At 39.4% G+C, this 15,287-nt stretch overlaps 1 protein-coding gene and 1 pseudogene across 2 annotated transcripts in view; one reads left to right on the forward strand and one right to left on the reverse strand.

Moving 5' to 3' along the window:
* Positions 1 to 15,287, reverse strand: part of PITPNC1 (phosphatidylinositol transfer protein cytoplasmic 1) — a 218,309-nt gene that overhangs the window by 122,413 nt on the left and 80,609 nt on the right. The window lies entirely within an intron of this gene.
* On the forward strand, positions 6,208 to 6,554 carry LOC308488332 (large ribosomal subunit protein eL30-like; annotated as a pseudogene). Its single transcript has one exon. The product of its transcript is annotated as a large ribosomal subunit protein eL30-like (transcript).

A 15,287-nucleotide genomic window follows, 5' to 3' on the forward strand; every position in this document is an offset into this window, starting at 1 on the left:
ATATGACAAAAGAGTCAACAAAAATTTTTAAAATTAAGTCCATTACAAAATATTTTCCAAACACCAATTTAATATCCTGGGCACCACAGATATTAAAATAGTAAAGTACAGTCCCTGGAATCAAGGAGCTTAGATTCTGGTAAGGGAAAGAGGCATAGAAACAAAAAACGATGATAAAATATAAATACTGGGAAAGGAAGTCCAAGCTGCCTGGGAACACCGGATGGAAGACTTCGATCATTTGCACTTGCACGAAGTGGGGAGGGGTCAGTACTGTGATGCTGAGATCTGCCACCAGCGCCTGAGCACCCAGGTCCTCAACTAGCCACATTAAGCCACATGTTGGGGGAGAAACTGACGAAGAGGCTGCTCTCTTTGAAGCAGTACTCACACTAGCGGAACTTTGGCCTCAACCCCAACATGGTCCCCAAGCCATGGCGAACCTGCAGTTGTGTTGCTGGGGAGAGGCGCCCTGAGACTTGGAGCCATGGAGGCAGTATGGTTTCACTGTCTCCAAGTCCATAGCCAGAGGGTGACCCTCTACGCCTTACTAGTTTGAGAGCGAAGGATGGGCAGTCCACAGAAAAGAACACAAGGAAAAGAATGGAAGTGCTTCACTCCTCCCAGAGACTAGGGCACGCCTGGTCTCATTTGTCACCTGGCCTTCCCAGGGAGAGCAGCCCCACAGCCCGAGTATCCCAGAACGCATAACCCCCAGTTTTGTGGGGAAACTGGGGATCCTGAGGCAGTGCACCAAGGAAGACAATGTCCCTAGACACAAGTTCAATAAACGTTCCTCCTCTTGACTCATCCCGAAAGGTGCCCTTGCTCTTTGGGGTAGGTGTGGGGCAGGAGATAGAATACCCCAATACCCAGGCCTGGGTACTTCTTAAAGCTTCCAGGTTAAGGGTGAGAACTATCAGGGTAAAGGAAGGAGAGCAGCCCCTGGAGGGCCCCCTAGGGGCAGGCTTTTAAAACTTCATCACAAGCCTGCCGTGTGGCTTAGGTGGTTAGAGCTCCATGCTCCTTACTCCGAAGGCTGCCAGTTGGATTCCCACATGGGCCAGTGGGCTCTCAACCACAAGGTTGCTGGTTCAACTCCTCGAGTCCCACAAGGGATGGTGGGCTGCGCCCCCTGCAACTAAGATTGAACACGGCACCCTGAGCTGAGCTGCCTCCCGGATGGCTCAGTTGGTTAGAGCACGGGCTCTCAACCACAAGGTCGCCAGTTCGATTCCTCGAGTCCTGCATGGGATGGTGGGCAGCACCCCCTGCAACTAGCAACGGCAGCTGGACCTGGAGCTGGGCTGTGCCCTCCGTGACTAGTACTGAAAGGACAACAACTTGAAGCTGAATGGCACCCTCCACAACTAACACTGAAAGAACAACAACCTGACTTGGAAAAAAGTCCTGGAAGTGCACACTGTTCCCCAGTGAAGTCCTGTTCCCCTTCCCCAATAAAATAAGAAAGAAAGAGAGAGAGAGAGAGAGAGAGAGAGAGAGAGAGAGAGAGAGAGAGAGAAGAGAGAAGAGAGAGAGAGAGAGAAGAGAAAAGAGAGAAAGAGAGAAAGAGAGAAAGAGAGAAAGAGAGAAAGAGAGAAAGAGAGAAAGAGAGAAAGAGAGAAAGAAAGAAAGAAAGAAAGAAAGAAAGAAAGAAAGAAAGAAAGAAAGAAAGAAAGAAAGAAAGAAAGAAAGAAAGAAAGAAAGAAAGAAAGAAAGAAAGAAACTTCGTCGCCATTGCCTCCAAGGGATTGGGAGGTCAGGTCAATGAATGAAGCCAATGGGGAAAAGGAACTACTAACACACTTCCTCGGCAAGTTAAAAACAGGGGAATTCACCCTTCACTTATATATACAGAAATATATTCGCTTTAATATTTTTGTCTTAGTTTCCCACTTTTAGGAGACATGGAGGCAGGAAGTGTGATTGGCACGAAGGTCTGAAGGAAGGGGATGGATTTCCCATCCTGGAAGGTAGAGCACAGACAGAAGTGAGGAATTAAAATCCATAAAGAAAGCATCAGGTCAAGCGTGATGATGAATTACAAATGATATCCAGCTGCATGGGATAGGGAGGACAGAACGAAGGGTAGGAGGGGAGACAAGAAGGGAGGACATGGAAACCTGGGGCATCCAGGCCCTGTCTAGAGGGGACAGCAGCAACTCAGCTCTAGTGCCTGCTTGCCAACATTCCCTATTTCTTAAGAAAAGCTAGAAACCTAGATTTTTACATGAATGTCCCAACTTCTAAATGTTGGCTCAAATTGAAAGACAACTCACAACACTCTGTAGAAACATAAAAAATGGGTGAGCTACATTTAGCCACATACTGTAACCTCTGATTAGATATAACTCAGTTACAATAAAGAGAGAGAAGAGAGGTGCATAGCAGAATACTACTACTGGAAAGTGTTATATTCAGAGCTAAGACGCCTGATTAATGTTCAAGCCCCGGGACCATCACAGGAATGGAGAAGATATAAAACACTGTAAATGCTTTAGCATAGCTCTATTTTCAAAGATTTTCCCCAGGGGCGGCCAGTTAGTCAGCTCAGTTGGTTAGAGCGTGATGCTCGTAACACCAGGGTCGCCGGTTCGATCCCCACATGGGCCAGTGTGAGCTGCGCCCTCCAACTAGCCTGAAACAACTACTTGACTTGGAGCTGATGGGTAGTAGAAAAACACACTTAAAATAAATAAAAGTTTAAAAAACAAAAAGATTTCCCCCATATGCTTCACCATCTCAAATATTAATAATGATCTCAATACTGATAATGGTCAGCATAAATTAGAAAATAAAGAGCACAACTTATTACAGCAACAATAGCACTTACTGAACATTTGCACTGTAAGAGGCAAGGACTAAGTGCCTTATATAAAAATCATCCTGGCAGCCCTTTGTTCCATCTCAGTTTTCAAATGAGGAAACAGGCATAGAAAGATTAAGGAAATCATCAAAGGTCAAACACTAATGTGAAGCAGCTGGGCATCTGGGACTCAACCCCGGTCTTTCCCACCACAAGTCCTGGCCTGGACATCACTCTCCAGCTTTGAGGCAGGAAGTGTGATTGGCACGAAGGTCTGAAGGAAGGGGATGGATTTCCCATCCTGGAAGGTAGAGCACAGACAGAAGTGAGGAATTAAAATGCATATGATCAGTAGAAGTCATGCAGGAATTTAAAAAAACACAAACGGCCGATAAACAATGAAAGATATTCAACTTTAATATCAAGTAATCAGTAAAACTCCAGAGTTTTACAATGGGAAGACATGTGAAAAAAAAAACAACATCGAACGCAAACAAAAACATTTTGTCTGTCAGATTAGTGCAGATTACAAAGCCACTGTTGGTGACGTGGAGGGGACAGACCCTTAACCACACTGCAGTGGGACAGCAAAGTGTTTAAATCCTTTAAGAAGATGATTTTATCTATTAAAATTTAAGACATTTATACCATTTGACCTGGCTACTCTACCTAGGAATTAATCCTAGAGAAACTGTTTTACAATTGTGCAAAGATTTATATGCTTAAGATTATTCATGGCTACAATATATGCAACAGCAAAAAGCTGGAAAAACTCCAAATGTCCATTAATGGAACCAGTTAGATAAATCAAGGTACATCCAAATAATGAAATACAATATAGCCATTAAATCATGAAACAGATCTCTACTTGACAAAATAGAAAGATGCCTCAGATACATAGTTAAGTGGAAAAATGTAAGCTGCAAAACAGTAGGTATAGCAGGAGTTTCGGTACAATGGACACACAAGTTCTAGTATATGAATTGGGGGGGAAATTAAAATATATATATATAATTATTAATGGCAATTACCTAAGAGAGGATTGTGGGAAATGTAGTTCTAAGAGGTTTGACGTTTTTATAAGGAGCATGTGTTTTTCAAATAAACAAATAAACTGGCATAGAAAAGGTGACCCCATGCTGAAATTTTATGGCAGGATTCCAATTCCTGGGGAGGAGGGCAGACAGAATCAGGAAGTCTTCGTGAACATACAGGGCCACACAGGTTCACACAGGTTGTGCACCGTACAAAGGTGTCCTCAGGAGTTGCGTAGGGCTTGGGGCATTAGATAAGCCCCTGAAACAGAAACTCAGACAGGCAACCAAAGCAAATGCCCTGGCATCTAAGTAGGGCAGGAGGGCCATTATCAGCAAAGGGCCCAGAGAGGAGAGAGTGTGCAAGTCAACTCTGGACACCTCAGGATGCAGAGGTCAGCGACAAGGCAGGTCAGGGTTCCCTGAAAGTGGGCAACAGAATGGCCAAGAGTGGCTCTGATTCCTAGATCTGCAGAAAGGTGAAAGACATTAGCACTTCCTGCCACAGACCCAGATTGGTCAGGGACCTGGGACTGGAGGAAGGAGGGACGAATGCAATGCAAAGGCTACCCATTTCTCTTCCTCTTCATTCACCCAATTCCCTATGTTCAACCTTGAGTTTCAACACATTTAGATGACTGATAGTGACCAGAGCCTGGAAGTCACCCAAAAGAGGCAGACCCTCGTATCTTTTCAAAATAATTTGCAAACCTCTGCGTAAAGTGAGCAGATTGTGTATTGAGACTTGTTGAAGTAAAATCTGTCTCCAATTTGAGTGGACTGTGTTCTAGAATTTCCTTTTCAAGCTAATGTGTCTTGAAGCTCCAAATATACCCTCCTATTGAAATAACGTTTTTAGGTCAGCCTGGAGTTGGACTACTACCCATAATTCTCCTAAATAGCAGAGCCCAACTGCCACTTCTAATAATGTTTCTTAAGGAAATGCACTGAGTTCCAGCAGGATGTGAGGAAATAATAAACTTAATGCCTCTTCCATGCCGCCAAATACGTGGGAATGTTAAACATCTACAGAAATCTAGCTTCATCTGAAAATTTGTGTAAGATCTTACTTCACTTTTTCTTGCTTCTCCTTTTCTTCAGCACTTTCTCTTATTATTAAAACACATTGAAATTTTTTCAGTTGGTAAAAGCCAGTCAAATATGATTTATATGCTTGCCCACAACAAAAGCGAGCTTTCAGTATCACTAATTAATATCTACCTAGCACACAGTTTTACCTCCCCAAGCATGATGATTTGAAGGAGGTGGAAGAGAAAAGAAGAGAACAGGACTGAGATTAGGCCAGTCCCATGAGGGCCGGAAAGGGGCTTCAAGGATGGAGTAACAACAGAGGGCCAACAACTAGACAAAGCATACACCCAAAATGCCATGCGGGCAAGTGCCAGTGCAATTTAGGTAAAGAGGCAGAAGCAAATGTTGCTGGGAAGAATACAAAGAAACACCAGCCAATGAATTTTGAGAGGAAAGAGTTCCTCCAAAACGTCACCTAATGCCCAGCTGTGGGACACGTGCAAGGGCTCAAACACAAGCCCTACAGGTGTTCTCAAAAACAGCACTAGAGGATCTCCTTCAGATGTCATTAGAAGTATCAAGATCATGAGCTCAAGAGAGGGTACATCTGTAGTGTACACCGAAACCAACAACATAGTTATGTCTAATCGTAAATATAATAGTGACAGAAATACAATGCAATTAATATACAATGCAAAAAAAAGCATTAATAACATCCTGAATTCTACCTATTATTGTAGGTAGAGGTGGCATGAAAGAACAGAAAAGAGGAAGGGAAGACACAAGTACTACTCCAAATACCGATTACCTGGACAGTGATAACAGGAAAAGGAAAAGGTTGAGAGTGCTTTTGCAAAACCTACAGGTAACGACAGGAAAAACTAAAAACTTTCAAATCACTAGCAACACTACAGTGCATAGAAAAACAGATGTTACAGGAAAAGTAAAATATAAAAATAAGATGAAATAAGATCATACTAGTAGTTAGAGTCATAAATAGAAGTTACACTTCCATATTAAAAGGAGGTAACTTTCATCTTGGGTTGAAAAAAACAAAACGCAGTTTTTTGCTTACAAGAAGCAAAACTAAAAATGAAACACAAATAGCCACAATTAAAAGATGATCAGCGATTCATTAGACAAGAACAAATAAAAAGAAGTAATTTTAATTCATGATAAAAGGTGCTATATTTTCATTCTATGTGCTCATGGAACGCATAAAAATTAATCATGTAGTATAGTAAACCACAATAAAAACCTGAATAGCTTTCTCGCTCTCCAGCCGTGTTGGTGGCTGCTCTTGGGTGGGGGCCGTCCCACACCTGAGGCAGGAAGATGGTAGCAGCAAAAAAGACGAAAAGTCACTAGAGTCAATCAACTCTAGGCTCCAGCTTGTTGTAAAAAGTGGAAAATACATGCTAGGCTATAAGCAGACTCTGAAAATGATGGGACAAGGTAATGCCAAACTGGTCATTCTCGCCTACAACTGCCCAGCCTTGAGGAAATCTGAATTAGAGCTGCTATGCCATCTTGGCCATGACTGGTGTCTGTCACTACAGTGGAAACAATGCTGAATTGGGCACAGTGTGTGGAAAATACGACCGAGTTTGCACATGGCTATCATTGATCCCAATGATTCTGGCATCATTGGAAGCATGCTGAGACAGACTGGTGAAAAGTAAATCATGCGAAATTTTTCTTTAATAAAACTGGCCAGAATGTTTAAAAGAAAAAAAACAATGAATTCCAAGAAGAAACTATACAGGACTCATTGTCACCCCTTCCTTCACCCCCTCACCCCAAGCCCCAGAAGCCTAAAGCAAAACCCTAACACTTGGAAATTTAAAAGAACCTTTTGATAAACTTGGTTATCATGGAAATCAAAACTACAGTTACAATTAACAGAAAATAAAAATAGGAACACTACATATTAAATCTTAGGTGATAAACGCGAAGCTATAATCAGAAGCAAGAAAAACAGATGGGAACATGGCTATTATTACTCTTAGGCTTAAAACAACCTAAATCCAAATTTAAATGTCATTGAAATATTATATGTACATATAAACAAATACACATTCAGAGAGAGAGAACAGACTGTTCAGAGTATTAAAAGTAGTTATCTCTGGGTTAGGAAATTTCTATTTTCTTCTGAATTGCCTAAATAATCTCAGTGAGCAGAGCATGTAGCACTTTCATAATCAGAACAAGATTAAACAAAAGCACAACAAAACATAATTTATAGTCATAGGAGAGTAGGAAGAAAACAAAACAACACTATCTTGCCAAAATGAGCAAGGCAATTAAAATTCTCTCCTATGCTTTGATTTTTAAGCTATAGGTTGGTGAGGGTCATTACAAGCCTGTTCTTACTATGTTTTAGAACAGTTCTATCCTCTGGTTCTGTGCTTGGGCGTCAGGTATGTTGTGTACTGGCCGACAACTTTTAACCACGGTTATCTCTCTTTTTAGGGAAAAATCAAGCATTCAGACAGATGGGCAACCACGAACAGCATGGTGACTGCCACTGTGTATTAAGGTTAACAGTCTCATACAACATTCACGTTATAGAATTGGCAGGGGAAAATAGAAGACCTGAAGAGAATTTCCCTTTTTATTGTTGCTGTGTATTGTTTTGGGTTTTGGTTTTTTTCCAAAACAAATAGGAAGGAGATAATATAAATGGCACCTCAAATATCACAAACAATCCCAGATGAAATCCACATGGAAAAAAAGAGTGCCAGTAAAGGTAATTATATACTCGTAATTTTAAAAGTAGTATAAAATGCATATTTTTCTTGTTGTCTTAATTGATTTTAAAAAGCAATAGTATAAAACAATATGTATGTAATTAGAAATGTAATATATTTGACAATATATTTGACAGCACAAATGAGTGAGTGGGAGCAAAGCTGTACTAGAGCAAGGAAATGGTACCAGATGGTAATTCATATCCACAGACACAAATGAAATGAGCCAGAATCAGTAAATAAGAAGGTTAATAAGACAAACTCTATAAACTCTCCCTTCTTCTCTCAGTTTCTTCAAAAGACTTAAAATTACACAAAGTAATAATTATAACAATGTGTTGTTGAGTTTATAACATATGCAGATGTAATATGCATAGCAACAATAGTACAGAAAGAGGGAAGAGAGAATAGACCTACTGTATACAGGACTAACGTTTCTATATCTCACTGGAATTAAGTTTGTATAATTCTGAAATAGATTCATAAATTATAATTCATAAATTATGTGGGAAGCCTAAGAGCAACTACTAGGAAAATAACTTTTTTAAAAGTTTCAAAAAATCATGAAAATAATGTAAATGCTACACTAGAAAATATTCACTTAATAAGAAAAGAAAGCAATAATGGGAGAAGAGAGGAATAAAAAAGACATGAGATACAGAAACCAAAAAGCAAAATAGCAGATACAAATCCAATTATAGCAACAATACTAAATGTGAGTTTTAAGCAATTCAGTTAAAAAGCAGAGATGATCAAGCTTGATAAAAAACAAGAGCCACCTATGTGCTGTCTACAAGGGAGTTCAGATTCGAAGTTAAAAAACTAAGGCAAAAGATAGAAAACAAATACCATACAAACAATAGCCATAAGAAAGCTGGAATGGCTACACTAACATCAGACAAAGGAGATTTTAAAACAAAAAAATGTCATCAGAGATTAAGAGGAACACTGAACAATGATAAAAGGGTGAACCCATTAGGAAGATACAATTATAAACATGTATGCACCTAACAGAGCCCTAAAATACAGAAAGCAAACACTGACAGAATTGATGGGAGAAATAGATTATTAAACTACAATAGTTGGAGACTTCAACATCCCACTTTCTTTTTTTTAATTTAATTTATTGGGGTGACATTTGTTAGTAAAATTACATAGATTTCAGGTGTACAATTCTGTATTACATCCTCTATAAATCCCACTGTGTGTTCACCACCCAGAGTCCGTTCTCCTTCCATCACCATATATTTGAACATCCCACTTTTAATAATGGATAAAACAGCTTGGCAAGAGATCAACAAGGAAACAAGAATTGAACAATACTAAAACCCAACCAGACCTGACATATCTATCGAACACTGCACTCAACCCAGCAGAATACACTCTTTTCAGTGCACCTGGAAGCCTCCAGGACAGACCAGATGCTAGGCCATCAAACAAACTTCAGTAAATTTAATTTGAATTCATACAAAGCATGTTCTCTGGCAACAACAGAAAGAAATTCGAATTTTGAGAAATTCACAAATATGTGGCTATTAAACTCTTAAATAACCAATGGGACAAAGAAGAAATCACAAAGGAAATTAGTATATACTTTCAGATGAGTAAAAATGAAGATACCGTATACCAAAGTGCATGAGATGCAGCTAAATCTGCTCCTAAAGAGAAATGTATAGCTGTAAATGAATTTATGAAAAAAGAAAGATCTCAAATCAATAACCTGACCCCCCACTTGAAGACATTGGAAGAAGAGCAAACTAAACCTAAAGCAAGCCGAAAGAAGGAAATAATAAAAACTGGAGTGGAAATTAATGAAATAGAAAATAGAAAAACAACAGAGAAAAATCAATGAAACCAAAAGTTGGTGCTTTGAAAAGAAACAAAATTGACAAACCTTTAGCTAAACTGACGAAGAAACAAAAAAATTTGAGAGATGACTCAAATTACAAATATCCTTAGCATTGCTTTGTTAAAATCATTGTCCATGTCTTCCCTTTGCTCACAAAGAAATGGGTTCTAGAAGGATTTTAGTCATTTCCTTAGAGCTCTTTGCAGCAGAAGGTTTGAAAACTTGTTCTTCAAGTTTTACACATGTGGTTGCCTGTTCCTGGAAGAGCAGCGCAATTATTCCATCTGTGCCTTTTCAGCTGCTTTAGATAAGACCAGTTTTGCACCTACCTGAGAAAACAGGACAAATGGGTAGCTGTTTTGTGTTTCGTTTATACAATGTTGTTTTCATTTGCTGATACACTTCAAGGCTGATACGAAAGAAAATGAAAACAACTTATGTTCAAATAGAGTGGTCAAGTGGTCCTATTCCACAGACTCCTGGAAGGTTGGAGAAAATACCAAGGCTGCAAAGAAGGTACCCAGTGTGTGAGATAGTGACTGGGCAACGTGGCCCCCTTTCCCTTGAAGACATAACCGGCCACCAGAATGCTATGGCCAGCTCTGTGAACCAGGGTCCCTTACTTTCACTAAATTTCAGTACACTCATTTGTGAGATGAAGTAGTTCCATCAGTGAGATGGTTTCTCCCAGTTTCTATCACCTTTTGCCCAGTTCTACAAGTGGGGAATCTAGGAGCTGTCATCCTTGATGCCTCCACACCCCACACCCCAGCTCGTCCTGTAGATTTGTTTCTCAATAACTCTCAATCCCACTAACTTCTCTCCATCTGACAGCTGTCTCCCTGGTCTAAGATACAACCACCTCCCTCTGGACCCTATAATAGCTTCCGAAGAGGAGTGCCCAGATGCACTCGATTCCCTTCTCCTCACTGCAAATCTGTTTTTGTTGCTTCCCAAGACAAATCCCTTCACCTGCTCTTGGAATAAAGCCTAGTCTTCAGTGTGGCCCATGACAGACGCCCTGAGTGAGCGGGTGCTTCTTCCTGCAAGTGCCTTCCTCCAATTTAGAGTTTTGTGCCTCAGATACACCCACCTTCTTCCCTCCTCTTAGGAGTCTGCACTTACGGCTCTCTCAACCTCCTTTCTTTTGTCTAAATGAAACTCACTCAAACTTCCCCAGACAGCTTCCCTGGGTCCCCAAGACTAGACCCAGTCTCCCTTCAGGGCTTCCTAATAACGCCATGTGCTTTCCTTTATAAGGAAGGGTTAAGGTGAGGCTAGGAATGACGAATGCTGCTACTAAGCTGTGGTAGACCTCACGTTCTGTCAACAGCCTAAATGCTGCCCGCACTCTCCTTCAATAGTGTTCCAAGCAGCCACTAGACGACCATCAGGCTGATGGTTTTGTTTTTCTGCTTTTGCACTTGCGCCAACCTAGCCAACCTATTCCGTAAATCTTCAATATCATAAATTTTCCATCCTCCTCAAGGAGCTTGCATTGTTACCTTCCAAAACGGCTTTCATGCATCTAAACCAAATTTGCATTACAATTTTAATCCATTTCCTGGAAATGACTGCGCCTTACTGAAAAATCTGGAGAGTTGAAAACAGTCTACTGACCTAAAAATACAAGTAAATCCTAAAACACTGATTATGATTTTATGAGAAGAAAAGCACTAAGAAAAATTCATGGGCTATGGTGCAACTATGGTAATAGGATTGTTTACTTAATCACAAACTTTCCTCTTATTACCTTGCTGTTATCCATACCAGGTTTTCAGAGTGCTGAAAGCTCTAGCACATCTAATGTGCTTCCATTACAACGGTAACAGCTAATGTTTACCAAACATATTTATTATGGACTAAAGATGGTCTAACAGCTTTTTATATGCTAACTCATTTAATCCTCATTAATAACTCTAAGAGGTAGGTGCAATTATGATCACCCCACTGTACAGACAACGAAACTGAGTCACAAAGTAGAAGACCAATATGAAGATATTTTCAGGCATGCTAGGATTCAGAAAGTTTACCTCCCCCATATTTTTTCTTATGGGGGTATAGCGGCAGAAATATATTACAGAGAGTAACAAAGGTAACCTAGAGAACTACTAAAAATATTAGGTTGGTGCAAAAGTAATTGCGGTTTAAAAGGTTAAAAAAATTGCAAAAACCGCAATTACTTCTACACCAATCTAATAATTGTTGAAAACTAACCATTAGGAGGGGCTGGAGAGCTGAGGGGTAGTATTAACACAAGCAAATTAAATCCTCCTTAACTCACTGACACACTAGAGGGGAGGAAAATGAATACATCTAAAATTGATAGTTGGGAAACGGCATATAAGAATTCATTTAAAATTACGAAGGCCTTTTGGCTCTATGAGCAGCACCATGGTGGTCGGCAAGAATAAGTGCCTTACAAAAGGCGGCAAGAAGGGAACCAAGGAGAAAGTGGTTGACACATTTTCTTAGAAAGATTGGTATGCTGTGAAAGCACCAGCAATGTTTAATATAAGAAATACTGGGAAAACACTAGTCAGGAGAACTCAAGGAACCAAAATCGCATCTGATGGTCTCACGGGTCGTGTTTTGGAAGTGAGCCCAGCTGATCTATAGAATGATGAACCTGCATTTAGAAAATTCAAGTTAATTACTGAGGATGCTCAAGGCAAAAAACTGCCTGACTCATGTCCATGGCCTGGATCTTACCCGTGACAAAATGTGCTCCATGGTCAAACGATGGCCGACTACGACTGAAGCTCATGTCGATGTCAAGACTACCGCTGGCTCAGCGGTTAGAGCTCCGTGCTCCTAACTCCAAAGGCTGCCGGTTCGAGTCCCACATGTGCCAGTGGGCTCTCAACCACAAGGTTGCCAGTTCGATTCCTCGAATCCCGCAACGGATGGTGGGCTGCGCCCCCTGCAACTGGAAAACGGCAACTGGACCTGGAGCTGAGCTGCGCCCTCGACACTAAGACTGAAAGGACAACAACTTGACTTGGGAAAAAGTCCTGGAAATACACACTGTTCCCCAATAAAGTCCTGTTCCCCTTCCCCAATAAGGAAAAAAAAAAAAAAGACTACCGATGGCTATTCTGTGTGGTTTTACTAAAAAAAGCAGCAGTCAGATTTGGAAGACCTCTTATGCTCAGCATCAATAGGTCCACCAAATCCGGAAGAAGATGATGGAAACCATGACCCGAGAAGAGCAGACAAAAATGAATTGAAAGAAGTGGTCAATATATTGATTCTAGATAGCACTGGAAAAGACGTAGAAAGGCTCGCCAATCTACTTATCTGCTCCATGATGTCTTTTGTTAGAAAAGCCAAGATGCTGAAGAAGCCCAAGTTTGAATTGGGAAAACTTATGGTGCTTCATGGTGACAGTAGCAGTTCCAGAAAAGCTATTGGAGGTGAGATAGGTGCTAAAGTTGAACAAGCTGATGGACATCAGCTCCCAGGCCAAGAATCCGCTTAAAATTCAGACTTTTCATGTGACAAATAAAACCTGTTGATGAGCTTAAATAAATAAATAAATAAATAAATAAATAAATAAATAAATAAATAAATAAAATGTAATATATAAAATAAAATAAAAATAATATTAAGAAGGCCCACCAATGGAAGAACTAAAAACAGATGTAGTTGCCTCTGGGCAGTAGTAGAAAAGGGCGAGGCAACAGATCAGCTGTTCACCCCAAGTTCCTTAATACTGGTATTCTGCCATGTATAATGCGCCCCATGTTTTTGGCCCAAACTTTCAGGGGGGAAAAAAAATTTCGTTGCAAGGTTTTAATTCAAATTTTTATTTGTTTACATGTTTTTTGTATTATAAAGGAATTTTAACATTTATTTTTTAACTTATTATGGTACAAGAAATTGTATGTACTGGTAACAAGTTTACAATATTTACTCATCACAGAAGGCCAAAAACTCTTCCTTGTTGCAAGTTTGTCATAAGTCGAACAAAACCAATTATTGTATTCCAAGGTATTATTTGGCATACAGATATCGTTATTGATTTCTAGAGTTACTTTTAACTCATAAGCATAAATAAAAGAATGTAAAACATTTATACAGGTACAGAATTAGTACTACCCAGATATAATGTGCATCCTTATTTTTCCCTCACAAATTTGGGCAAAAAAAGTGCGCATTATACACAACAAAATACGGTATTTGATATATTTTTCTAAGTAACATGAGCATGTGTTACTTTGAATAAAAATATAAAGCATTATTTATTAGTATTCCCCCCACTCCCAAAATTTAGAAACCAACACAGGATTGCCAACTTTTATTTTACTGAGTTATTACATTACAATTTTTATTTCATATTAATTAAAAATGTTAATAACTTGCTTTTACCATCATATCCTAAAAGAACAGCATTGTTACATCGAAAAATAGAAAACGATATAATTTTAGTATAAAGACAATCTCTTTATACTAAAGAAGAGATATATAGAAATAAACCTGAAGAGGCTAGATTTATGGAAAACTTTTTATGTTCTTATTTTTCTCAGTTTGGCTTAGACCAGAGGGTAGGAGTCATAGAGTTAGTGGGAGAAGGGGTGGTAGTGGAAAAAGAAGAATAAAACTGGAGGGCTCACACTCCCTAATTTTAAAACTTAATACAGAGCTACAGTAATCAAAACAGTATAGCACTGGCATACAGACAGATAGAATAATGGAACAGAATAGAGAGCCCATAAAGCTTCATGTATATGGTAAAATAATCTTCAACAAAGGTGCCAAGACTACACAATGGGAAAAGGACAGTCTCTTCAACAAGTGGTTTTGGGAAAACTGGATTATCCACATGTAAAAAAATGAAGATGAACCCTTACACCATATACAAAAATGAACTGAGAATGGATTAAAGACTTAAATATTAACATCTGAAACTATAAAACTCCTAGAAGAAATCATAGGGGGAAAGCTTCAGTCACCAGAATGGGCAATGATTTCTTGGCTATGACACCAAAAACACAAGCAACAAAACCAAAAATAGACAAATTAGACTACATCAAACTTAAAATTTGTGCAGCAAAGGAAACAATCATCAGAGTGAAAATGCAACCTACGGAATGGGAGAAAATATTTGCAAACCATATGTCAGGGTAGGGGTTACTATCCAGAATATAGAAATAACTCCCATAATGCAATAACAACAAAAACATAACTTGATAAAAAAATGGATAAAGGATTTAAATAGACATTTCTCCAGAAATATATACAAATGGCCAACAAGTGTATGAAAAGATGCTCAAAATCACATTTGCATTTCATCAGGGAAATGCAAATCAAAACCAAAATGAAATATCACCTCCCACCCATTAGAATGGCTACTATCAAAAACAAAACAAAACCCGGTAATAACAAGTGTTGGCAAGGATGTGGAAAAATTTGAACCCTTGTGCACTATGGGTGGGAATGTAAAATGATACAGCCACTGCGAAAACAGTATGGATGTTCCTCAAAAAGTTAAAAGCAGGGGGAGGCCCATTGGTTCAGTTGGTTAGAGAGTGGTACTCTTAACAACAAGGTTGTCAGTTTGAGACCCACCTGGGCCACTGTGAGCTGCGCCCTCCACAACTAGATTGAAACAACTACTTGACTTGGAGCTGACGGGTCCTGGAAAAATGCACTTAAAATAAATAAAAATTTTAAAAAAAGAAAAAAGTTAAAAGCAGAACTACTGTACAAAGATCCAACAATCTCATTTCTGGGTATACAAAAATCCAAAAGAATTGAAAATAAAATCTCAAAGAGTTATTTGACACCCCTGTCCATTGCAGCGTTATTCACAA

This window comes from Rhinolophus hipposideros, assembly GCF_964194185.1.
Source record: "Rhinolophus hipposideros genome assembly, chromosome: 20".
NCBI lineage: Eukaryota > Metazoa > Chordata > Mammalia > Chiroptera > Rhinolophidae > Rhinolophus > Rhinolophus hipposideros.